The 27,060-nt window shown below is 36.1% G+C and overlaps 1 long non-coding RNA gene across 1 annotated transcript; it reads right to left on the bottom strand.

Moving 5' to 3' along the window:
• Positions 1–21,525: 21,525 nt before the first annotated feature.
• LOC122062512 lies at positions 21,526–23,935 on the bottom strand. The gene is made up of 3 exons (XR_006134997.1): positions 23,708–23,935; positions 21,984–22,056; positions 21,526–21,902 (listed from the first exon to the last, which is right to left on the bottom strand). It is a non-coding gene; the product is annotated as an uncharacterized LOC122062512 (long non-coding RNA).
• Positions 23,936–27,060: the final 3,125 nt, after the last annotated feature.

Below are 27,060 nucleotides of genomic sequence, written 5' to 3'. Positions count from 1 at the left end.
TCCCTCCTAGCCATAGAACCATCATTTTATTTTTTTTTTTTTTTTCAAGTACATCATAACAAAGCCTAATGGAATCTTAGGCATTAGAAATGAATAAAATTTATTCTTTTAAGATGATTGCGATTGGATTGTGAAGCTAACAGATTATGAGATGTTAGCAACTCGTTCTAACTGCCCATACTTTGTAAAAATAAAGAAAAAAAAAAAAAAAAAACGACATAGGTTTTAAAGTGTAGATTTCAAAAAGGGAGACAAAAAAGAGGCAATTATACTCATACAAATTGAGAATTGTTACATAAATACTTGCATCTAATATTAAGAACAACTACTGCAACATCCAACGATATATATATATATATATATATATATATTCCACAATCTATAATAAGTTCTAAGACATATTATTCAATATTAATTCTAAATTCGTACATCATAACTAAAAAACATGTCAAAAGTCTTGTTGAGCAACTTAGTTTGATTATGATGTTCATTGTTGTCAAAAGTCAACACACTCTCAGACTGATGCATGCTCAATTGGAGTTGGGAATCATGACTTTAGAAACATTTTTCAACAGATACATCGGTTTGTAGATCAATTTCAGGATCTATGAATTGAATTTGATTGAAAGTGATATCATGAGAAATGTAACCCTTCGAGTTAGTTTATGTCATCAAAAGAATGGTTGTAGATTAGGCCATAAACAAGTGCCAAAAAACATGAAATTGACTTGAAAAGATGCTCTGCCATAAGAAATTACTAGATAGAGTACAAGTTTATTTTAAAATAAAAGTTGTCGAGAATTGGATGAGAAGAAACTCTCATGTCTGATTCTGCAGTAGAGATGGAATTTATACATTCCCATCAATTATAACCCAAAAAGAACCATATTTTGTAAACAATATAGAGGAAGAATGAAGGAAATATCTTATCGAGGCAATCGCTTTTGTTTCGACAAATACACTCTTCAAGCACTTGAAGGCTATGTCGAAGTTTTAGAGAGAGAGATATGGTCAATTAAGTAAATTAATATGTTCAACAAGTCCAAAGCCTAAAAAATGGGTACACTACTTTAAACACATTTTTGCTAACTATGGTACTGCCCAAGTCTTGTACAATGCATGATTCTATTTTTAGTTGATGTGGTCTATGCCATGTCAGCATAAGGGGGGGGGGAAGAGTATTGTAAGTCACAAACTCCTTACTCCCCACATGAGGTAGTGGAGATATGCACGAACTCTCTCCCCAATAACCATCTTGATGGATGGTAGTTAATGAGTGAACAGGTATAAGGAGGTTGGGATCCTTAGTTCCACTTACGTAAATTTTTTTGCCTCTTATCATTAGAGAAGTAACTAAGAGACAACATGTGGAAATTAGACCACCAAGCATTTATTGTCTTCCATTTCCTCCTTCAATTGTTCACTTCACCTTGTTAGAGAACTTCAAAGCATCACATGTGATTTGCTTGAGATGGCTAACATTGGTCCCAATGGTGGAGGTTAGTTCTGTATTTTCCAACCTTGTTCATTTAAGCTTTACAGGTGGTATAAGAGCAGGTTGTTTAGCCTCTTGACCATCATTATGTGATTATATGAATGTATGTTTTCCAGCCTCGTCAATCAAGATTTATACACTAGAATGACAGCCATAGCCTAATTGTGTTTGTATCTATTGTTGAAACCATGAATAGATGAGTAATTGAATATGGGTTTGGTGAACAGTCATCGGATTCGTTGGATTTTGATGTGGGTATCCATATTCATATAGAGGTTTTTCAATCTGAAAACAGTGGGATATTTACCCACATTGAGTCAGTAAAAAAAAAAAAAAGAAGCAAGAGGATTCAAGGTCTCAGTCGAAAACGTGACCGCGGCCTTTTTAAGGAATAAAACCCATTAAAGCCGGGGCTGTTTGGTATGCAGGAGTTTTCTTTCAGCATTTCATTAAAAAAAAATTCTGATCACTGGCATAGGACGGCGACCTCTTTCCGATCATTTAAAGAGCATTCAGGAGTCCATAAGAGCAGCCATGGTCGTCATCCATATGAACAACAACCATAGCAACAAGCATGACTAAGAGCTTGGAACTCTTTCACATGAGGAAAAAGATAGGGTATGGGGTTAATTAATGAATTAAAAAGGGCCATTTAGTCCTTTCAGATGGTTTTTTTATTTTTATTTTTATTTTATTAAAGTCCATACTCCATACCACAAGTCACCTTATAATTGAAGAAGGTACAAGTTAGATTACACATAGGTGTAATTTTGACAAAAGGTTAAGGACTTTTTGGTCTCTTTAAAGGATATTTATTATGCCCTTGTCACATGTCACCATTTCATTGGAGAAGGAAACATTGGAATCACACATAGGGTGTAATCATAGAAACCAATAAGGACTTTTAAGGGTGGTAATAACTACCTAACACATGTCAAAAATTAGTTGGATGGAAAAATTATAATTCTGAAGATGGGTCAAATCAAGGGCCCGTTTGGTAATGTTTCTAGAAACGCGTTTTCGCGTTTTTTAGTTTCTAGAAACAGAGAAACAGGGTAAATACCATTTGGTAAACCTGCTCCGTTTCTCCTGTTTCCAGAAACATAAATTGAAATTTATATCAATTTATGATATAAGAAACAGGATTGGAAACTTGTTTTGTTGTTCCACGAACCAAAATTGCCAACATAAAAACATCCCTGCCCGATAAAAAAGAACGCCATGTTCACTCTCTCTTTTTCCTTCATCCCCGTTGAAACACCACGACAGGAGATCGTCCTCCTCTACTCAACCCAACTGTTACCTCCAAGATTCGAGAATCGACTTCCCAGCTCCCGTGAACACTACAGAGCTGTCCATTACTAGTGATTCGTTCTCCGTCCTTTGGCCTGCCTCACATTCGTCTAGCTCTCGTGAACCAAGAGAAGAGGAGAGAAATTGTAGGTTAGTTTGAAGTTTGGTTTTCCAAAACAGCCATTCTGATTTTCACTTTCACAATAGAGACCATGGGGGGAGGGAGAGAGGGCAAAGGCAATCAACGTGGCTATCCCAACCCAACTCTCACGTTCATAAGAGGATTGGTATCTCATTCTCTTGAATAGCTTTCCCTTAACCACTGCTTGCTTCCGTTAGGCCTAGGGTTTCCTCAATCCATCTTCTCCTCTCTCTCTATCTTTCAGCATTCAGAGTTCTCTATCTATTTCTCTGCTTCTGCCTCTAGAAATACTATCCCTGAAGGCAATCTCAAGTAATAATAAAGAATGGTCATGAAGAAATCGAAGAAAAATTGTAAGAGAGAGGAGGAGGCAAATTAGATTTACCTACCCAAGTGCTGCCAGCAACCCAGAAGCCATGGCTCCAACCCTCACACCGATTTCTCCCCCTTTGTATGCTCTACTTCTTCACCTTCACCTTCTTCTTCCCCTCCCAATGACATTGCTGCTGATTTCCTTCTCCTCATTCCTTACCACTGTCGTTGTCGTTGTCGTCATCGTCCGTGTCGAGGTTTGTCTAATTCTACTTACTGCTGTTTTTTTCTCCTATTTCTTATTTGTCTAATTGCTCAATTGAATTGTAGTCTTTCATTGCATCCAAAAGAGTTTACTTGTAAGTCCCCAACACTCCCATTTGCAAAAGAAGAAATAGAGAAACATTTCAAGAAACAATGTTTATCAAATACCCAAAATTCCGTTTCTGTTCCTAAAAACGGAATTTTTTGTTTCTACCGTTTCTTGAAACAGAAATGGTAGGAACGTTATCAAACGAGCCCCAAGTTTCAAAATTGTATTAAAGGGTGCACTAACGTGTGTTGTACATGATCCAACTTGATGGTTCACAAGAAACTAGGCCCATTATGGTCTGATTTTGATCCAGGTTTATTGCTTGACTGGCTTGGTCAATGATTAACTGATTAAGGTGTGGTTCGGTTGTTGGTTTAGGTTGAACCATATTTGGATTTTGATTTTGGTTTAATTATGAACCAAACACCAATTTTTGTTTTATTTTTAACCCGGTTCAATTGAATTGGCTCTTTTGGTTCAATTTGTGGTTTCATTTAAGCTTTTAAGTCATTTCTATAAATAGACTTGGTTGTTTTCTATTTACATAAATCAATTTATAATAAAAGCAATTTCTAAAAATGTTTTTGTTTATATGTTATATGTTTTTGTAAAATGCTTCTGTGAAGTACATTTGACAGAAACATTTCAGATGAACAATTCTAGAAAAAAAATTCCTTACTTCATTTAAAGTCAATTTTTGCTTTTTTGAACTTTTTTTTTTGCTCCAACATTTTAGGGTACTTAAGAACATTGGGAGTACACATTTTCATCATTTTAAGTTTAATGCTTCATAATAAGACAAGAAGACATTAAAGTATAACATTAAGTAGAGAGACATGAGAACTTGTGTGGCTACATTAAGACTACACACACACATACACACACACACGCACGCACGCACGCACACACACACACACACACACACACATATATATATATATATATTGGTGATTTGATTCAAATTAATGTTATGAGCATGCTACTTATGTACATTATTATAAATACGAAACCTAATTAAGAACCTCATAAATCATGAAAACTCATAACATTAGTATTTTATCTTATATTAACAAGATTGCCATTGAAGGGGATTTATATGCCACACTTTTCATCAATTTAAAATCACATAATGTCTTTTTAGGGTAATCTAATAAATAAAATAAAGAAGACATTAAAAACTTGCAACTAAAGTACAAGTGGACATGATGCCCAAAGGTGCAAGTAAGTTGGGACAAGATAGCAATGTTAAACATTAAGATAGAAGATATCGAAAGGTAAGCTTGTTTGATGAGATGCATTCTGGTCTTGCCACTCTAGTTTTAGACGAGTTAGATACAGTTGATGACCAAAGGTAGGCTGTAACTAACATAAGTCCAACACTGAAAATTATACTTGTCTATTGGACTTGATTTTTTTCAGTATAAAGTAAACTGATCATTGCAATTTGTAGCCCTAGCTTAAAGGCAAGTTGTAGTGAGCTTTGATTATGGCTGAAAATTAACGTGGGTCATATATCAACATAAAATCTTTAATTTATCACATGATTACAAACTGTGGTAGAATCAACTGATGCCCACATGTATGTTGTGTTGAACACTATTTTGTTAATTTATTTAGTTTTAGTATACAGTTTCTGAAATGTGACAATTGAAGATTGATGTTATAAGATCTTTGCAACTTGCAATCATAATCCACAGGCAGATTGTAGTGAGCCTTAATTTTATTATTGAAATTTAATATGTGTTAGTTTTTGTATTAATGCTATTTTTATCGTGTTTTATTTATAAATATTGTATAATTATTTAAGATGGCTAGACAAATCTCCTTAAATTATCTGGAGAAAATTCTGACAAAAAAGAGAAGGATCTCTTCACATCAGAGTATACAAACTTTGAGATATCAGTTCGTATACAAATCCTTATGAACATGTTTAGCTCCAAAAAATATGATTGCAAAAAAGGTGTGATGTCATACATAATGAAAAATAAAGACATTCAAGCTCAACTAAAGTCTTTTGGGATTGACATCTTTGATTCTCTCCTTATAAACTTCATCTTTGTCTATCTTCCTGAGGATTTTGATCGATTCAAACAAATACATGACACACATTATCAAAAATAGTCAATTGACAAATTCATTGGCATGTGGTCCATAAAAAAGAAAAATTGAAAGCCTTGAAGAATGAGATTGCACTTATAATAACTCGAGGGGATTTCTGAGAAAATTTGGATGAATGTATGATTCTAACTTTGGTTATTTTGAATCAAACTCTTTTGTTTCTCATTAAAGTAGTGAGTGGATTAATTTTGTATAATAATCCATGTTTTCAAGTCATTGCAAAACCTTCTGGAGACAAAGATTCCGAAATTTAGAGAGCAACATTTCTATTTAGTTAAAGAGGTGCGGTCCCAAGTCTAAGCATTCAAAATCTATAGATTGTTATAGTTTACTGCATTTAGTTTGCAATTAGACAATAATATTTCATATTCTATTGTTGGATCAGAACCTATTATTGATGCTTTAGTTGGTATAATCTAGTTTTAATTTTGTTTCATTAGCACAATTTCTTATTTACTGGAAACAATGTAGTTGAGTGTTTTGATATTAAGTTAATGGTTTATGTTGCATTTAATTTTTCACTTGAATGAAATTTTATTGTGTATTTCCTTTTAAATTTAAAAACAAAGTTTTGTTTCACAACAAATGAGAAAACTTATAAATTTTGACTCAAAAGATTAGATTATATTACCATTCTTCGGGTATAAAGGATTGTAAATAATAGAATCTTTGAGACTATAAACTCTACTATTTTTTAATTTATATAGTTTGTATTAAGAATAAACAAACTAAAAAATCCAAAGAAATGAGAGGAAAGATTTAGAAAGTTTATAGATAATACTATAAATTTTTTTGTGGACTATTTCCCACACCTTGTTTGAATGTTGAAAGATTTTATCATTATTGAATTTGAAGAATTGAGTTTGTATTTTACAAAGATCAGCCCCTCTTTATTTATAATGGTGAAAAGAATATTCTAAAATATTACAAGACTACAAAACCCTTATGGGCTTAAGGACCTATTTGGTTAGACTCTAGATTACCCATAAAACCCACTATTACAACACTCCCCCTCAAATTGGTGCATACATACCAAACATGCCCAACTTGCACACAATAGGACTACACAATTTACTACTGAGACTCATAATAAAAATATCAGCTAACTGAGCCTCAGAAGGCACAAACGAAATACATGTGATGCCCCACTCCAACTTCTCTTTGATGAAATGATGTTCAATCTTTACATATTTCATGCAGTCGTGCTGAACTAGATTGTGAACAATGCTAATTTCAATCTTGTTGTCACAAGTTGCATCGGCAAATCAAGAAAGACACATAAATCCTAAAGAAGATCTTGAAGCTATAGTAGTTCACATATACCTTGAGCCATAGCTCGAAACTCTGCTTCAGCACTAGATCTTGCAACTGCTGCTTAATTATTGCTTTGTCATGTAATAAGGTTACCTCCTACCATAGTACAGTATGGATCATATATGGCTTACCATACTGACAACATATGCTTACCATACTTGCCAGTTGGTTCTCTATCTTTCTCGTTGAGGTAAGAATTAGGCTCTAATAGAGAATCAATAGCCTTACATCCTAGTAACCTGTATCAGAGAGAAGGTCAAGAATATAATTTCATTGAGAGAGAAAGATACCTTAACCTGAATAGGCTACTTCAATACCCGAAAATATATGAGCTTCCCCAAGTCCTTGATCTCGAACTCAGTTCCTAAATAAGATTTTAGATGTGCAATCTCTAGAGTGTCACCACTAGTAATCACTATATTATCCACATACACTATAAGTATAGTAATGTGCTTCTCTGACTTCTTGATGAATCTGTGATCAACATTACTCTGTTTGTAGTCTATAGCAATCATTGCCTTGTGGAACTGGCTAAACCAGGCTCGTGGGGACTGCTTCAGCCCATATAAAGTCCACTTTAACTTAGACACCTTGCTCTGATTTGGTTGAGTGGTAAAACCATTAGGGACATCCATTTATACCTTATCTTTTAGTTCACCATGAAGAAAGACATTCTTCACATTGAACTATTATAGATCCCAGCCACAATTGACTGCATATGAAATGATATCTCTCATAGTATTCATCTTAGGCACTGGTGTAAAAGTTTCTTAGTAGTCTATGCCATAAGTCTGAGTGAACCCTCTTGCAACCAGTCGAGTCATGTACTTGTCTAAAAATCCATCTGTAGATTGCTTCACCGTGAAGACCCATTTGTAGCAAACCATTTCTTTTTTGATGGAAGGTGAACTAGCTCTCATGTTTTGTTCTTCTCAAGCACCCTCATTTCCTCATACATTGCTTCTTTCCGCTTTGGATTAGCAAGAGCTTCCTTCCAGTTATGGGGAACAGAAATAGACGACAAGGAGGAAACAAAGAAATAGGAAGAAGGAGATAGAAGCTTATAGGAAAAAAACATTAGAAATGAGATATTTAGTACATTCCATTTGAGATTTACGAATAGTTATTGGTAAATCAAGGGATGGATTAGTGATAAGCACAATTATATGTGAAATCTAGTGTAGTAAAACATGCATTTTACATATTTAAAATGGAGCTACCTTGGGTTTTTCTCTCTTTTTGCAGGTTTTATATTTTCAAGACCTTAAGGACTATCGGATGCTATATCTCCAATTTTACACGTAAGAGGTCCTATTTCTTTTCATGGTTGTGAAGAAGACGAAATTCTGAGCAAGATGAAAGTGTTCAATTGCAAGTACACATTCGTTTGGTCAACCGTACAAATAATTATTCTTTTCGGATTAGAAAAAGAATAATGGATCATAACTGAACTGAGATACAGAACCAGCCCATCTGCAGTTGTCCCACGGGTATAAGGAATATTTCAAATACTAACAAGGATTGATGGAACACATCCTTAAGTGATTGAAGATTCGTTTTTGGTAACAACAACTACCTAGCGTAGTTGGTAACAACAACTACCTAGCGTAGTTGGTGAGTTGTGGTGTGCAAAATTTGCTATTTTGTTGAGTTTTTTTTAGAAGATTTTCTCTCTCCTACTCATCACTTAAAGGAGGTCGGCCAAGATAGTTGTACGCAAGTTTGAAGAAGAGAGAAAAAATAGGAAAGAAGAAAAAAAAGAAAAGGAAAGACAAGGGCATGGATGAAATTTCTCATTAAAATAGAATATTGTCCAAATCCAAGCAAGAAAAATTGGCCAAAGGGGGTTTCTTGTGCAAGAAGAGAGAAAAATAAAAAAAATGAAGAAAAAATAGGAAGAAAAAGGCAAGAAAAATCGTGGGAGATCTCTCTCCACACATTTTCTCTCTCCTCTCTCCTCTCTCCTCCACTTCATCAACAAGATAAAAAAAAAAAATATTTTTTTTTTAGAAACTAAAATATAATAGAATTAACACAAGGGGAGGAGGCACTTCATTCTTCTTCTAGGTTTTTTTCTTAGTTGCTCTATCTCTTTCTCTAGTTTTCTCTTTCTCTAGCTCTAGTTTTAGGTTTCTGCTTTAAAGTTTTTATTTTAATTGTCTCCCTTTCCCTAAAGCCAAGTAGAGTAACCCTTGTAAGAGTGACTCTCTGGTCAAGTAGGGAAGCTCATATTATGATGCATCTTTCAGGCTAAGTGGAGAAACCTACTTGTGAGTCTCTCTCTAGCTTTATCCCCTTTCTTTTACTTTATTTTTATTTCAGTATTTTTTTTCCTTCATTGCTTTTTAATTGCATGGGGTGTTTATTTTCAGCTATTTATTTATTTAATTTCAATTACACGGCTTGCGTCTTTAAATTCTTAGATGATAAATGGTTAGGACGTTATTTTAGATACATATGTTTAGGACGGTAATTAGAATTAGATCACAATCATTAATCTGTTCACTTTCACATTATTAAAAGAAGAAAAAAAAATTAAGTGGCTACTCTCTCTGTGTTCGACTCGAAGCTACACTGATCCGTATGCTTGTGGTTACATTTTAAATCTCAAACAATTAGTAGGAAGGGACTCACCAGTATTAGGATTCACTTTTGGAGCATGCGACGGGCTTGGTGCAGTGGTGGTAGGTTGAGTTTGCCTACGACGATAATGCTCAAACACCTGAGTAGGCCTAGTTGGTGTCCCTTTGGGCAAAGATGGGATCCTGCTCCCCTGGGCAAAAATGGGCCCCTACTCCCCCTAGGCAAAAATGGAACCTTGTTGTTCCTAACTTGTGATCCTTTCTTCCAAGTATGCATCTTCCACCATGTTTAATAGAGCAATCAGTGGCACATCTTCCACTCTAGGCGACTCCCCCTGAAGATGTGCATGATAATAGGCAGTGGGTTCATGGAACACCACATCCATGGCTAAGTAATATTTCTTCAAGGGAGGATTGTAATAACGGTACCCCCTTATGAGTGAGAGAATATCTAAGGAAGATATAATGAAGTCCTTGAGGATTAAACTTTACATGTTGCTGATGGTTCCTTAGAAAGGCAGTGCACCCAAACAATTTGGGAGGCACAATAAAGGAAGTAGAACCTGTTAGTATCTCAACAGGGCAATGGGATGCTAATATCTAAGAGGGTAGCCAATTAATCAGATAAGATGCAGAAAGCATAACAACACTCCAGTTCTGACGTGAAACATGTGTCTCAAATATTAGGCACCAAGCCACCTCCAACAGGTGGCGATTCTTCCTCTCTACCCATTATGGGCAGTTGTGTCCATACAAATAGTTTGATGTATAATACCGTGATCATAAAAATGCACCTGAAACTCCCCATCAGGATACTCAGTCCCATTATCAAAATGAAATATCCAGACCTTAGCATAAAAATGAGTATGAACCATCTTATGGAACTGTTTATAACAGGGAATCATTACTTTTCTAACACAATAGATAAACCCAATAGTTCAACTAAAGTAGTCAATAAAAGTGACAAACCAACGTAGTTGGTGTCCCTTGGGCAGAAATGGGATCCTTCTCCCCTTGGGCGGAAATGGGTCCTTATCCCCTAGGCAAAAATGGAAACTTCTTGTTCCTAATCTGTGATCCCTTCTTCCAAGTACGCATCTTCTACCATGTTCAACAGAGAAATCAGTGGCACATCTTCCACTCTAGGAGACTCCCCTTGAAGAGGTGCAGAATAATAGGCAGTGGATTCATGGAACACTACATCTATGGCCAAGTAATATTTCTTCATGGGAGGATTGTAATAACGGTACCCCCTTCTGAGTGAGAGAATATCCAAGGAAGATACAATGAAGTCCTCGAGGATTAAACTTTACATGCTGCTGATGGTTCCTTGGAAAGGCAATACACCCAAACAATTTGGGAGGCATAATAAAGGAAGTAGAATCTATTAGTACCTCAACAAGGCAACAGGATGCTAATATCCGAGAGGGTAGCCGATTAATCAGATAAGATGCAGAAAGCATAACATCACTCTAGTATTAATGTGAAACATGTGTCTCAAACATTAGGCACCAAGCCACCTCCAACAGGTGGCAGTTCTTCCTCTATACAACCCCATTCTAGGCAGCTGTGTCCACACAACTAGTTTAATGTATAATACCGTGATCAATAAAATGCATAGGAAATCAGTATACTCAGTGCCATTATTAGAACGAAGTATCCAGACCTTAGCATAAAATAGAGTATGAACCATCTTATGGAATTGTTTATAACAAGGAAAATAATTTCTCTTCTAATATAGATAAACCCAAGTAGTACGACTAAAGTAGTCAATAAAAGTCACAAACCAACGATGTCCAATAATAGAGACATGATAGTATGGTCCCCACACATCAGAATGAATCAAAGTAAATGGAATCAAACTTCTATTATCTAAAATAGGATAAATGGATCTAATTTTCTTAGAAAAAACACAAGCATAAAAAAGGAAACATTTTGGATTACACTTTCAAAATAAATCAGGAATTAACTTTACTAAAATTCTTAATGGTGGGTGACCCAAGCAACAATGCCATTGGTAGAGGTCTTCAAGGCAGAGTTAGATGCATATGGAACAGTGTTATGAGAGGTCAATGCAGTGGGAGACTGATCAAGCATATACAAACCATCCACCACTTTACCACTGCCAATCGTACATTTTGTTACTAAGTCCTGAAAGAGACAATAAGTAGTAAAGAAAGCTAATTTGTAATTAAGATTCTTAGTAATGCTACGAATTGAAAGACGATTACTAGTAAATTCTGGGACATGCAGTATAGAGGATATAGATACTAATGGACTAAGAGAAATGGGCCACTTTTCAGAGGCAGGAGAAAGAGACCCATTAGTTACCCGAACCTTTTGTTTACCTAACAGAGGAGAGTGAGGATCAAAATGTTTAGGAGACCTAGTCATACGGTCAGTGAACCCTAAATCAATAATCCAAAAAGGGGACTCAATTGACGTAAAATGGCCACCAAATGGAATACCTGTGTTCAAAGTAGGATCAAAGGAAGTTGGCAGAGAAGTAGTTTGAAATAACCTAGAGGGGGGTGAATAGGTTATACTAGTGGAATTTAACTCTTTTCGATGAATAGGTCACAAGTGTGACTGCAAGTTAAAATAATGCGGAATAAATAAAACAAGTACAACCATAAAACATAAGATTTATAGTGGTTCTACTCAATCTGAGTCTAGTCCACTCCTTACAAGAATCCTCTTGTAAGGTATTCCACTAGTTCTCCCTTTCAGTACGGTAGGTAGGGAAGAAAACCTTTATAATATTTTTCACGGATAAGAGTATCCTTACAAATCCCCTTTCTAGGCAGAGAGACGCCTTTACAATCTCTTTTGGAGGTAGAGAGACACCTTTCTCTTTTTTGGATAAGAGAATCCTTACAATCCTAAGTACAATCTAGAATTGTAAAAACAAAAATAAATAGAAATTAGTGAAATAGGAGGAATACCTCAAGTGTGGTGCAAATGATGAGAATGAGAAATGAAAAATACACCTTTTGGAAAGTCCTCTCTTATGGCTTTGACTTGCACAGGAGAGAGTAGAGGACTTTGATTGAGACTTAAGCCTTTTGTTGGGATTGGTGTAATAGAACAATTCAAGTAGAATATATAATTCTTGAATGCTTGCAATACTGCTCTTAAAGCTCTTTCTTAATGAATATTTAATTAAGAGTGGTTTGGGTATTTATAGGTGAACTAAGTGAAGCATTTTAGGTAGGAAATCAAGCTCTAACGGACGTATTCTGGGACCACCGGTCGACCGCCATCGGCCGCCAAGAGCCATTGAGGAAACATATAGCCGTTGAGGCACTTCCAGGTAGTCACCGGTCGACCAGCCGGTCGACCGTCAACATGACATACTCTGTTTTGACAGAATGCTGTCATACTGACTAGCCGTCAGTGTTTTGACCATAACTTTTCAGTCTGACCTCAGATTGATCTGAGATCAGTTGCGTTGGAATCAAAACTCAATTTTCTACAACTTCTATGAAGGTTTTATCTCCTGATACTAATTTTAAGATTCTCTAAAATACCTTTGAGTCAGGTTAATGTGGTTTTCACAGAATTTCACTAGAACACATTTTTCCTAATATGTTCCTCACCACTTAGAGACTTTCCATACTTGGTCAAGGTATGCTCTATGGTCATTCTAGAATGATGCAATGCACATGCATGTGGTGAGTGCATATATATATATATATATATATATGTGGAAATTACAAATTACATTAAAAATGATCAATCTATCCTAGTGGTCTTCTTCTTCACTTGAACCTTCCACTCTTTGGCACTTTATCTTATTTTCTTCTTGTTTGCAATTTCATATCTTTAAGCTTAAATTCTTATGATATCTTCTTCAATCATTGATGCCAACTTGTTGATACTCTTCATTTGATGACTTCAATCTTCATTTCTTCATTTCATTCACCAAATTCGATCTTTGATATGAAGTCTCTACAAAACAATACTTAAAGGAAAATTGTGACATACCTTCATATGTTTGTTATCATCAAAACCAACTATAGGAGTGTGGGTATATCCCTAACAATCTCCCCCTTTTTGATGATGACAAACAGATGATTCTCAAATAAAATAAATAATCAATTATCAATAAATTAGAGAATCATTTCACAATTTCTCCCCCTTTGTCAACAGCAAAAAGTGGGGTATTAAAAATCTCTATATTTTCTTTTTCCTATTGTAACCTTAACAAGGAGTGTGGGAAAAATAGCCCCCCCTAAGGGTATGCTTAAAAAAAAATAAGCATGTAGTCAAGACTAAAACATGCTCCCCCTAAGCATATGCATCATGTAAAAAATGCATTCAAAAAATGAGTATTAAGGTGAAGCTCCCCCTAAAAATATGCAATAGATGTCAATAAAGCTAACATACATGCAAGCAAGATAGATCATTAAAAATTCTAAGATGGTTGATGATGCCAATCATTGCCAATTTTGACAAACATTCTACTATTTTAAATCTTCCAGCAAATATATCTATCAGAGAACCTTTTGGAGTAGGATATTTCATCCCTTCTCTAATGATATCAAAACAACTATCAAAGCATCATCCATCTTTTACTTTGGCTTTTTAAGCCAATAGAATCAAGCATATATTGGTCCCCATAATCTCATGGGTCCATCCATGTTATAATTAAAATATCCGTTCAGTTTCCAAACCCTTTTGGGTGTGTGAGGTCTAAATGGTGTGTATGCCCTTTGTGAATCATATATTTCATAATGTGCAGGTGGCCTATAAGATCTAAAATCTCTTTGAGTCTTATATGGTCTATAAAGTGGATAAGAACTTTGATGTGTTTGTGGCCAATAGCGAGTATGTGGTCTAAAATCCCTTTGAGATTTAAAATTCCTTTGAGGTCTATCATGCCTCTTGGAGGGAGTGTAATAATACGCATAATGGATGTTATTCCTTTTTGGAACTTGCCTTTGGTCATAATGGAGATTTCTTCTCTTTGGAGAAACTACATTTTCTTTTTCTTTCCCTTGAGGTGAGGTTCCACCATCATAACCAAGTCCTTCTTTGTCTTGAGGACTTTTGCATTGGAATTCTAATAATGTAAAAGTCTTTTGACCTTTAGTAAATGTATGAAATATGGCAGTTAACTTTGAGTTATCCTCCTCAAGTTCATACATTTTAGATGTCAAGGATTCTATCCTCTTGTTAAGGGAAATAACCTCATTTTCCAAATTAGACTTTTCAGTCTCAAGTTTCAAACTTTCTTCATATAAAGCTTCAAAAGCTTATTGAAGATCATCATCATTAGATTCATTATTTGAAGTATCTAAATAATGAGATTGAGAACTTACCTCTCGTTCTTTGTCTCCATAAACCATTAAGGCAAGGTCTGTGACTTCTTCATTGGAGTCACTTTCATCTTCATCCGATGAGACTTCCTCATCATTTTCTTTTTCACTTACTTCATCCAATCCTTTGGATGCTTTGAAAGCAATGAATTTGGAATGTGCTTTCTTGAATTCTTCATAGAGATCCTTTTCATGGGTAAGAAGTGAGCCCATTAATTCATATAGGCTTATCTCGTTCAAGTCTCAGGCTTCATTGATAGCAATCGTCTTTAGTTTCCACTTGGTAGGTAGTGACCTAAGAATTTTTCTAGCCATATCAAAGTTGGTGTAAGTCTTACCAAGTCCTTTCAAGGAATTTACAATATTAGTAAATCTAGTAAACATGTCAGAAATATTTTCATATTCATGCATTTGAAATAATTCATATTCTTGTATAAGCATGTCTACTTTTCTTTCTCTTACCTTTGTAGTACCTTCATGTGTTACTACAAGTGTGTCCCAAATTTCTTTGGGATTTTCACACATACTTACTCTGTTGAATTCTTCCTCATTTAAAGCACATTGGAGGTAGGTAAGAGCCCTGAAATTGTATTGAAGAAGTACTAGATTATCGGCTGTTAATTCTGATTCATCCTTTGGCACTGTCTTTCCATTTACAATTTTGGTGATGACATATGGTTCTCTTTCTATAGTTCTCCAAACAAGAAAATTATATCCACAAATGAAATTCTTAAATCTACATTTCCAGAAGGAGAAGTTTTCTCCATTAAAGTAAGGGGGTCTCGAGGCGTTCATGCCTTCTGGTGGTCCTTGGAATGTGGCTATGGTCTTTGACTCACCTTTAAGATGATATAGTCTTAAATAAATTGAGCTCCCGCTCTTATACCAATTGAAATAACCTAGAGGGGGGGTGAATAGGTTATACTAGTGGAATTTAACTCTTTTCGATGAATAGGTCACAAGTGTGACTGCAAGTCAAAATAATGCGGAATAAATAAAACAAGTACAATCACAAAACATAAGATTTATAGTGGTTCGACTCAATCCGAGTCTAGTCCACTCCTTACAAGAATCCTCTTGTAAGGTATTCCACTAGTTCTCCCTTTCAATACGGTAGGTAGAGAAGAAAACCTTTACAATCTTTTTCACGGATAAGAGTATCCTTACAAATCCCCTTTCCAGGCAGAGATACGCCTTTACAATCTCTTTTGGAGGTAGAGAGATACCTTTCTCTTTTTAGGATAAGAGAATCCTTACAATCCTAAGTACAATCTAGAATTATAAAAACAGAAATAAATAGGAATTAGTGGAATAGGAGGAATACCTCAAGTGTGGTGCAAATGATGAGAATGAGAAATAAAAAATACACCTTTTGGAAAGTCCTCTCTTATGGCTTTGACTTGCACAAGAGAGAGTAGAGGACTTTAATTGAGACATGAGCCTTTTGTTGGGATTGGTGTAATAGAACAACTCAAGTAGAATATATAATTCTTGAATGCTTGCAATACTGCTCTTAAAGCTCTTTCTTAATGAATATTTAATTAAGAGTGGTTTGGGTATTTATAGGTGAACTTAGTGAAGCATTTTAGGCAGGAAATCAGGCTCTAACGGACGTATTCTGGGACATCGGTCGACCGCCATCGGTAGCCGGTCGACTGCCAAGAGCCGTTGAGGCAAAATATATCCGTTGGGGCACTTTCAGGCAGTCACGAGTCGACCGAGACTTCCAGTCGATCGATCGGCTATGGTCTTAGACAGTTCCGGTCGACCGGGGCTTCCAGCCGGTCGACCGCCAACATGACATACTCTGTTTTGACAGAATGCTGTCATAGTGACTAGTTGTCAGTGTTTTGACCATAACTTTTTGGTCTGACCTTAGATTGATTTGAGATCAGTTGCGTTGGAATCAAAACTCAATTTTCTACAACTTCTATGAAGGTTTCATCTCTTGATACTAATTTTAAGATTCCCTAAAATACCCTTGAGTCAGGTTAATGTGGTTTTCACAGAATTTCACCAGAACACATTTTTCCTAATATGTTCCTCACCACTTAGAGACTTTCCATACTTGGTCAAGGTATGCTCTATAGTCATTCTAGGATAATGCAATGCACATGCATGTGGTGAGTGTATATATATATATATATGTGGAAATTACAAATTACATTAAAAATGATCAATCTATCCTAGTGGTCTTCTTCTTCACTTGAGCCTTCCACTCTTTGGCACTTTATCTTATTTTCTTCTTGTTTGCAATTCCATGTCTTTAAGCTTCATGTCTTGACATCTTGAAGCTTAAATTCTTATGATATCTTCTTCAAGCATTGATGCCAACTTGTTGATACTTTTCATTTGATGACTTTAATCTTCATTTCGTTCACCAAATTCGATCTTTGATATGAAGTCTCTACAAAACAATACTTAAAGGAAAATTGTGACATACCTTCATATGTTTGTTATCATTAAAACCAACTATAGAAGTGTGGGCATATCCCTAACATAGTTGATGCCTCAAAGGAAGAACCATTTTCAAGTTTGGTCATCAGTTGGTGTATGGTTTATAACACTTCATGAGAGACAAATGAATATGTGTGAGTGTCATCAGGAGCCTGATTTATGATAGCGTTGGTCCATCCTTGTCCATGACCATGGGTGTTGGTTGGTTTACTATATAACTTCCAGCATTTGTCCATGGTGTGACGTTCCTTTCCACAGTAATCACACTTTACAATCTCCTTCTCTATGGGTCTAGTAGGGGCGTTCCTAGTATGATCCCTAAACCAAAGTAAAGAGCAAAGCGATCCTATATAAAAAGTGAAAGCATAACAGTATGATGAGTATTCTTAGTTTGAACTAGCGCATAAGCTTGTTATAGGGAGGAAATGGATCCCAACTTAAAATCTATGCTTGAGTTTGATCAAACTCGGTACTAAGGCTTGCAAGAAACACATACACATAAATTTGATCTTCTTTCTTTTCAATAATAGCAATATCAGTTTTGCAAATAAGAGTAGCGTCATCATAGAAATCTAACTCTTGCCATATACCTTTGATGGTAGAGTAGTACTATGAGAGAGAAAGTTCCTTCTATTTTAGTGTCATGGATCTGTTTCCTCAACTCGTAAGGACATCATTACCAACCAGTGAATAGTTATCTTTGGCAGCCTTGTAGACCTTTAAAGCAATATCCAGTAACATATAATTTCGAGTTGAATCTATACAATTGATGAGGTATGACATAACGAGAAAGTTGTTTGTCTCCTATTTGACTTGAGTTTTATTAACAATAGTAGGCTCTTTCGTAGCAGCAGTAATGTAACTAGATAAGCCACAAATACCAATAGCCTCCAAGAATCAAGAATGATACCATAGTAGATAATTGTTCCCATATAGTTTGATGGAGCTAGGGAGGGTGTAGAGATAGATTGAGTAGTCCCTCCAGTAGATATTGTAGTAACCTCAGGCATGTTTACTGATTAGAAAACAAAATGTCTCAGACTACATCCCTAAAATAGTACCAGAATCTTTAACAACTAGAGAGCAGACTTCTGGTACATGTCATCTCATAAAGAGATAACAAGATAAACAATTCTAGTAGTAAAGATCACATTCAACCACTGAGGGAGCAAAAGATGATGTCTAGAGAAGAAGGCACTGGAGGCTAGTGACAGTGGCTGAAGAAGCTAGTGTGAAGGCAGAGAGCGATGGTGATGGGAGGCATTTGTAGCTGGCGACGAGAGAGGTGTAAGCGGTAGCTAGGGTAGAATAATGAAGAGGAGGGAAAGAAAAAGAGATTTAGGGTTTCATGGCTCTGATACCATGTTGTCCCAAATAAACTTGTGTCTCACATAGACCAGCCCCTCTGGGCACTGTGGCGGTGGTGGGATGCACTTCTTGCTGGTGGCAGGAGAGGTAGGCAGAGACGACAACTAGGGTAGAATAAGAAAGAAGAGGAAAATAAAAAGAGATTTAAGATTTCATGGCTCTGATACCATATGTCTCACAAAGATCAACCCCTCTTAATTTATAATGGTGAAAGAATATTCTAGAATATTACAAGACCATAAAACCCTAATGATCTTAAGGATTTGTTTGGTTAGACTCTCGAATATACATAAAACTCATTATTACAATAATCATTTGTTTAAGGGAAAGGGATGGGCATGCTAGCAGGCTACCTAGGAATAGGGTAAGCTAGCGTTTATTGACCGTTAGATTAGGTAGTTCAAATCTATACCGTAGATCAAATATAATAGACTCAATTAGGTTTACACTTAATACCTGACATCTTTTTGGTAGAGTACTTGACATCTCTCTCTCTCTCTCTCTCTCCCTCTGTGACTTTGGAAATGGGGATTATAGAAATATCTCTTTCTCTCTTCTCTCTCCCCTCTCTCTTTTTTCTCCCCTCTCTCCTCTTTCTTATTGGGAGAAGCTTCATTCGGCTCTACTACTAAAAGAAGAAGCTTCCGGAATCATTGCAACCTCAACTATCTACGGAGGTCATTTCACTAGGAGCCTTTAACACTGGTTCTCCCTTTTTTCCAGTGAATATTTAAATCATTGTCAAAAATCCTAGTTAATCATCCCTTAGATTTCTCTGATGCGTGGTTTTGTCTGATGTTCTTCAAACCCTAGGTCTGTTGAATCCTTCCTTGTTGATTGGATTCCTATTACTATGATTGGTTTTCGTTTATGCAATTTTTCATGTAGTTGGTTCCATTGGGATGTTCTATGTAATGCAAGAATTTGTAAATTGGACCTTATATCTTCTGAGAAAATTTAGACCAACCTCTAGGAGTTCCAAAGCTTTAGGTGTTTTTATGTGTAGCTTCAGTCAGATATCAAATGTTTGTGTAGATTCAGTCATATATTTTTATCTTTGTATAAATTCAGTCAGATATTCATTATATCACATTTCAATTACCCACTGCTTGGGTTTGCAGGAAGGATCCTAACTACAGAAGGATAGTCATGGCCTGCTTCATATAGGCAGTGTAGTTGCTTGAACTTGACAGGCTGGAGAATAGAAGAGATGCCACTACTCATGCTCCAAAATGATGAAGCCCTTCAAGTACGAGCTATCCCAAGTATTATTGGATGTAAGAGATGATTCCATTTTTTGGGCTATACTGGAATGGGACCGATCAGTGACTCTGGCTAGGAGTTTATTCTGATAAGACCTAGTGGTGCTTTGAGGGCTGTTCTATGTAATAATAAAAACATTATTGAACCTTCCCCACAATTAGAAGGGACATAGAGGATGATCTCCGATTTCTAAGCATGGGAAAGCTTGAAAGTGTCTATTAGATTTAGTGTGGCTCTGAATGCACTAAAATCAAATGTGGAGAAATATGGGAGTTGCAATGTATACATTGCTGGCCATTCACTGGGAGTTGGGTTTGCTCTCCAAGTGGGTAAAGTACGGGAAAAGTGAGGAGTTTTTGTGGACCTTCTATTCATTGGGATGTTTTATGTAATGTTCTATGTAATATAAGAATCTTAGGCACCGTTTGACAACGCTTCGTTTCTGTCGTTTTTGCGCTTTCTTGTTCCCAGAAATGGAGAAACAACCTAAAAAGCATTTGATAATGTTGTTCCGTTTCACCTGTTCCTAGAAACATAAATCAAAATTTATGCCTATTTATAATTCTAGAAATAACTTTGACGAAACAAGTTGGACTTGTTTCATCGTTATTAGAAACGAACTTGAGAGGAAAAAAATGATGTTGTGCTCGATAAATCTCCCAACTATTTAAACCTAAAAAGAGGCAATCGAACCCTCTCTCCCTTTTGGGTATCTGATGATACTATTGGGTTTTTTAGTGGCATTATGTCTGCAAAAAATGTTTCGAGAAATAGATTTATCAAACATCAAAAATTCTGTTTTTGTTTCCAAAAACATGAAAAGCCGTTTCTGTTGTTTCTAGACACAGAAATAGTAGAAACGTTATCAAACGGTTTAGACTTGAACTTCTGTTTTCTCACACTTTACCTCTTAAAATTGGTAATTGGGACGATTCTTATAGTTGTGTACCATTCTCAACTCGTAATTAAGTTTGTTTTAAAATCAAAACATCATTTGATATAGATTTTACAGATCCCAACCTTGCAACGAATGATTTGCAGTTGAATAGGAAAGGAATCTGTTTGATATAAATATTCCAGCAGATTATTTTGTCCATATTGTGAAGATTAAGGTGTTCTTGTGATTTTTTGGGGGGAGGGGGGGAATGAACGTTTGGGTGATTGCTTGCTTATCTAATGGAAGACATCTCTTAAGCTTCCAACCTTCTACTGTCTTATCTGATGTGGTATAAAAGTTCTTGATTCAATGATCAAGAGAAGCATTACACCATAAAATCTAAAATCAGCCAGTCCCGTTGGTGAAAGCTTCATACAATTTTTAAAGTACTAGTTTTGGATTTTTTATAACAGGTTTGTACTGGCAATTTGTTTCTAACATAGGATAGTAATAGCATGTAAGGGTTTGGAAATGAAGGAAGCAGTGTGTTCAATTAAATGACCAGCGCATAACAATTACTACTGTATACATTGTCTCATCTTCAATAAATTTCCTTGTTAATAGTTGGGGAGAATGAAAAAAAAAAAAAGTGTTGGCATGGCAAGAGGGATTGGAATGGAGTATTTACACTTCATTATTAGATCTCAAGTAACATCGAAAATGGAGTTTCTTAACAATTACTACCAAATTACCAACATATGCCTCTACAAATTCCTCCTTTAACCAGATTGAAATTGGACATAAACTTACACTACCTAATACTTAAAGCTATATCCCAATTTGCTCATTCCCTACTCTTCTATAAGCCACCTTTTGTGCCCACTTCTGGTGGTCTTTCGTGAATAGAACCCAATTTTATTTAACTCAATGGAGAGAAAAGTATATCGTTAGTAGGGAGCTCATGACACGCGGCGGATAAGGTGCAAAATGTCTATCTTCAAATGCATTCCAATAGCTCAAGTGAGTGAATTAAGCATCTCCAGAATCCTAATACATTTGTACACAGTTTAGCAACTTGTAAACATCATCGAATAAATCTAAAATTTATACTTCATTAATATAACTAACCTGATGATTAACACTTGAGTGGGTGTATTACGTTGCAGATATGATGTTATTCTCTTCCAACTTTCCCAAGTTCCTGTTCCCAGTAAAAAAAAAAAACATGAGATAAGCTGGTTCCAAACCTGAGATTTTTAATCTGAGATAAGCTGGTTCCAATCAAGAAAAGCTGGATTCAAACCTGGTAAATTACTCAAATAACCGGGTAAGATGGTTCCAGAAAAGATAAGCTGGATGTTAACCTAGTAAATTACTCATACAAGTTGGTAAGCTGGTTCTAAACAAGATAAGCTGGATCCAGGCTTGGTCAATAATACAAGCTATTAAGCTGAATCCAAACAAGATATGCTGGATCCATAACGTGGTAAATAACTCATATATGCTGGTGAGCTGGTTACAGACCCGGTTTCAAATAAATAAAATTATAATAGCCATCAACTTCATAGCTCTCACAGAGTTGTGGTTGCCTTGCAAACCGTTTTAAAATTCGTATTCAAATTTGTTTCTATCCCCAGCCAAATTCAAATAGAGGATTGGCAACACCGTCCTAGTCAAGGTAAGCCCAGGTAAGTGGTTCTTGAGAGCGATCTTATTCTTATATCCATGCCAATGTTTATGAGCTTTCCTGCTCAGAAGGTGTGATGGATTTCAACTTCTAAGTGTGATTTTTTACAAGTCCCTAGTGCTATTGCTTAGGAACACAAAATATGATTTCCCAGGACTATTTTCTTCTCTTATTTTCTCTTTTAATTCTATTCATTTCAATGCATCTTCAACCACACTTTGATCAGGATTCAAGTCACCAATTAGCTGTCCTACATCAGAAAGCAAAGTTCAGTTCATCTTTTTGCATCACTGATGGAGAAGTGGATAGGCATAAAAGGAGGTCCTATGGTGTATTTTTTTTTAAGTGATTAGAGTTTTATCTTCATGAGACTATAGAGGAGGGGATGTCAAGTTATCACCATGTCAAGTGTACAAAATTAAAAAGGTTTTAAGATAAGCTAGACCCAAAAAATATATGGAAAGGAATATCAGCAGAAAAATGGATGAGTTGGCTTGTGGTAGTGCTGTTACTGGAACTAGGAGGAGTCCTCTTAAGATTGTTCTTAGAGTTCTGCCAAGGAAGCCATTGATTTTCCTTCCATCTAGGGTACCCAATGCAAAGCTTAGCAAGGAAGCTAGACCATTCGCAATTTTGCTATATCAGATTTTCATGATAAAATCAAGACACTGATTATCAATGAATCCTATAAGGCTAGAGGTACATACATCACGAGTTATAATGCAGAAATTGAAACTTAAATATGACTTGACTTAAGGTAATGGATTCTGCCAGGATTATCAACAGTTTAAAAGAGTTGGTGGAACCCTTGAACTAGTACCACAATATATAGGTATAACAGAAACTGATTCTAACTATGGTTCAGGGCAGATTCTGATATCAGGAACAAAGGGATGTGGCAAAACTGTTTGAAAAAAAGTTAAAGCTCAAAGAAGTAAATCAGAATTAATACCAGAGATTGTTATGAGTTCCCAGAACTGATTATGGATCAGAACTTAAAGAAAAACAGAAATCTAATCGGTTAGAATCAAAACAAACTCCTTAGACTATACATGCAAATTTAAATAGGAAGAAATTAATTAAGAAATTCAATCAACAGACCTAGGGTTTGAAGAACAACAGGAAAAACCACGCACCAGAGAAATCTAAGGAATCAAATACTCACTGGAAAAAAAGGATAATTGGTGCTAGAGGCTCCTTCTGAAATAAATTTTGGTGATAACTGAGGTGGCGATGAATCCGGTGAGTTGCTTCTTTCATTAGCAGAGCTGGTGAGTTTCTTCTTTCAGTAGAAGGGCCGCCAGTAGCAAAGATGAGAGAGGGGAGAGAGGAGAGAAAAGAGAGAGAAGAGAGAAAGAGACGTTTCTGTAATCCCCATTTCCTATTGTCCATATGTCGTGTTTTGCAAGTAGCAAAACAAGGAAAAACAGGGATGACCCAACTGAATTAACTTGACAGAGGATTTTGATCCCATTTCCCAAGTCCACAGAGATGTCAGGTATTCTCCCAAAAAGATATCAGGTATTAAGTGTAAACCGTATACCTGATCTATGGTCCAGATTTAAATCACCTAATCTAACGGTCAATAAACATTAGCATACCCTATTCCTGGGTTAGCATGCCCACCCTTTTCCCTTTGTTTAATGTTGATCACATGAAATAATTGTATCTCTACATCTAAGTTCATAAAGATGAAGCACTTGTGCTCTTAAGAACCATAAAGTAGATACAAAGAAACATAATAAAAAGGGATCAAATGAACAATCAGCTATTGGAGGGGATATTTTAGCGAGTACACATAATCTGGTTAAGGCCCAAATCCTCTTATTTAGTTCTTATTAGAAAAGTATTGAGGAAGTACATACCACGCTAGGATCTTTAAATCAAAATGGCGTTGCTAAAAGGAGAAATGTAGACACTTGCGGACAAGGTGTATAATATGATTAATTATTCTAATCTCTCCATGTTGCCCTAGTAACCCCTAAAACAGTTGAGATAAATAATGTTAATCTTCTAGTGGATGACAACAACAGTGGGAGTCTTAAGACATGGAATATAAAGTTAAAAAAACTTGATGTTCTAGTGACTACTTCCATATTGGAGGGTATAGGTTCACAATTAGTGCAGTTATTCATAATTCTCAGTTCTTTGCCTTAGGTTGGGGAGAAAACTCCTCGTGAGGCTACACCATAGGAAGAACATATTGTTTGTGAACCAACTGTTTATCATGAGAAAATGTAGATGAAAAATAAGAAGTGAATAAATCCACTAGAATACAAATTTGCAATCTCTTCAGATTATCATGTAAATCTCTAGCAAGGACTTGATTTTGGAATTAATGTAAATCCAATATCATTTCCATAAGCCATGAGCAGTCAAGACTCCATTTTATGGCAATGTGCCATGTAAGATAAGATGGAATCATAACAAAATTATTTCGGAAATTCATTAAGTTACCAAAGTGATCCGCAGCCATTGGTTACAAAGAGGTTTATAAAACCAAAAGAGATTTTGAAGGCAATATAGAATGATATAAAGACCTCCTTAAGGCAAAAATATCATACCCCATCTTCACATACTTGAAGGCGTGTGACTTAGACTCACTTTCATATCCAAACAATCCAACCAGGATCATCGATGTAGTACTTTAATGTCACAAATATGAAATGAACTATATTCCATTAAGTATAAGAAATTGTAATATAGATACAACTGGTGATCTCTATTGTTAGATATCATAAATACACAAAAAGAGTTTATACATCTGCCAAGGTGTATAAAGATGAAAATGACATAAATCATCCTCAAGGTGCCCCATAGGCACAATCTTCATAAGCACATTCCAACTCATGTTTTAGTAGCTCCTCTGCCCACAACTTATCACCAAATAGAGCTTGTGTCTCCACAATAACATCAGAGGGGATACTTAAATCACCATCTAACAACACACAATAAATGGGATGAGCATCCACGAAGCCCAGTGAGGGGTGGGACATGCAAGCAAACACAAACATATATGATGCATGATATAATTCAACAATATTTAAATGAATGCAGTATGATTCTATTTATTAACACACAAAACTAACATCAAACTAAGTCTAGATAGGGTCTTAGTGCTATGATAACATAAGTAATATCCCTTGTCTTGGAATTCGCCATCGATCACCTAGCGATACAAGTTAGTTGTGAGTCAGGAGTATACTGGTCCTACATGCGCACTTCGGTTATCCGGTAAGCCCTTATTAGTAACCCTGAGTTGCCTTGGCACCAGAATCACCATCGGCCACGTCGGGCATGTTTGCCTCCGAAAACAATCACTTGTATCATGGACGTAGTATTCTGAAATTGGATTGTTAAACTTACCACAAGTGGGATTAGCCAATACCTTTCCCCCCTATTGGCAAGGGGTTGTCACAGCTGGGTTTGTTATCCTAATCATATGCAATCTAATATGTATGTACATCATTTCATAGAAGTAACAGTATCATGATTGGGAATGTGGTACTAGAAACACTCTCGGCCACACCGCACCCCATCACACAACCACACACTTTCTATACTTCTCATATGTTGTCCACACACACTGCATATTCACACTGTCCACACTCACTATTTGCGCCACATCACACAAGTAGGGTAACAGTCTAATAGAATATACAAATGCGCAATCACATGAGCATACATGAATTAAAAATTAAGTTAAAAACTCCTTAAAATAAACACTACACACACTCACCTCTCGTCTTGAAGAGTGGTGTCCTATCAATGATCTCACGCTGCGTAACCTCACCGCTTGACGGTTATATTCATTGGAATCAGAAGGTTTTAGATCAGCGGTTGTGCATTAAAGGGTCTTCCAATAGGTCAAATAACCAATAAAAAATAAGATTAAAACTATTGTTCTGGCAGCTCACTGGTTGATGGTCATCGGCTAGAGGTGACCATTCGGTGGGCTGACCGGTGGATAAACCTGAGCCCATCAAATTCTACAGGAAGTCCATTGGTTAGTGCTCACCAGTTAGTGGTCACTCACCGGTGAAGCTAATTTTCTGGGGTTTCTACCCAGATCTTCATATCTGCTCATTGGGGTCCATTTTAGTGTCTTTCACCAACTATAATTCCTACTCTAAGGTGGTGATCACACCATTGATTCAATTTGACCCAATTATGGTAGGGTTCCATACTAGGGTTGATGATCTAAAGTTGACATGCACATGTGCATCTCATGCACACCCTAGGTAGCTTAGGAATCATAGTCTTAGCCACCTAGGTTGCATCAATCATGGTGGAATTGCCCCATTACTCCCATTATGGTTAGGTGACTTAATTGTAGCAAATTGAATTAGGGTTTCCACTTAGCTTGGTTCCAATTTCAATGTAGGCACCCCGATTCTTTAATTTAAGGCTCTCTACATGAAATGCCCCATTTTATTAATGAATTAAGATGGTAGTTCATGTGGGGGGTGGGTTTGGTAGTTTGTCCTAAACACGCTTGGTCGGAATGAGAGTAAGAGA

Source organism: Macadamia integrifolia, unplaced genomic scaffold, assembly GCF_013358625.1.
Source record: "Macadamia integrifolia cultivar HAES 741 unplaced genomic scaffold, SCU_Mint_v3 scaffold1058, whole genome shotgun sequence".
NCBI classification, from domain to species: Eukaryota; Viridiplantae; Streptophyta; class Magnoliopsida; order Proteales; family Proteaceae; genus Macadamia; species Macadamia integrifolia.
Note: the sequence above shows the minus strand (reverse complement) of the source record. Positions and strands in the feature narration are given on the sequence as shown.